This window comes from Alligator sinensis, unplaced genomic scaffold (assembly GCF_000455745.1).
Source record: "Alligator sinensis unplaced genomic scaffold, ASM45574v1 scaffold114_1, whole genome shotgun sequence".
NCBI lineage: Eukaryota > Metazoa > Chordata > Crocodylia > Alligatoridae > Alligator > Alligator sinensis.
This window is the reverse complement of record NW_005842525.1, coordinates 421,996-422,634: the sequence shown is the minus strand read 5'-3', so window position 1 is coordinate 422,634 and position 639 is coordinate 421,996.

The window sequence follows — 639 nt, the reverse complement described above, 5'->3', positions numbered from 1 at the left end:
GGCGCCGCCCGGACCCGCTGGCGCTCGCTCCGCCAGGCCGGCCGCGTCCTCACCCTCGCCCTCGCCCAGGCTCCCCGGGGTGCTCGCCCCTCCTGCCACCGCAACTGGGCCCTTCCGCGCCGAGCCGGAGAGTGCCGAGCTCGGAGAAACCTGGGGAACATCAGGGCTGCTCGCCCGCCCCGAGCAGGAGCCCAGGGCAGGCCAGGATCTTTGGGTAGATGCGGTGTCTTTTCTTAGACCCGCTAGTAGTTGGGAAAAGTTCTTAGCAAGCTTTCGGGCACAGGCCCCCTCCCTCAGGTATAGGGAGTATGTGCTGTTCTGGGACTCCAAGGAAAGAGAGAAGCAAAAAGTGTGGCAGGATGTCTGAGAGATGGAAATGGGTAGAAATTAGGGAAACGAAAGGTAAAGCCGGGGAGCAGAATGGGGGAAACAAGCCAAGGTGAGTCAGGGAGACTCTACAGTCATTGGCGATGCGGAGGGAGTGCACGCGCAGCCCCTGCAAGAAGTGCCGCTGCTGACGGCACGTGCGGCCAGTCGCCGCTCACTGTCCCCGCCATCCTTGGCACCAACACCACCTGTAGCATCTACAGGTGGTCACCAATCACCACTGGCTGCCACTGCAAATGGTTGCTGACTGCC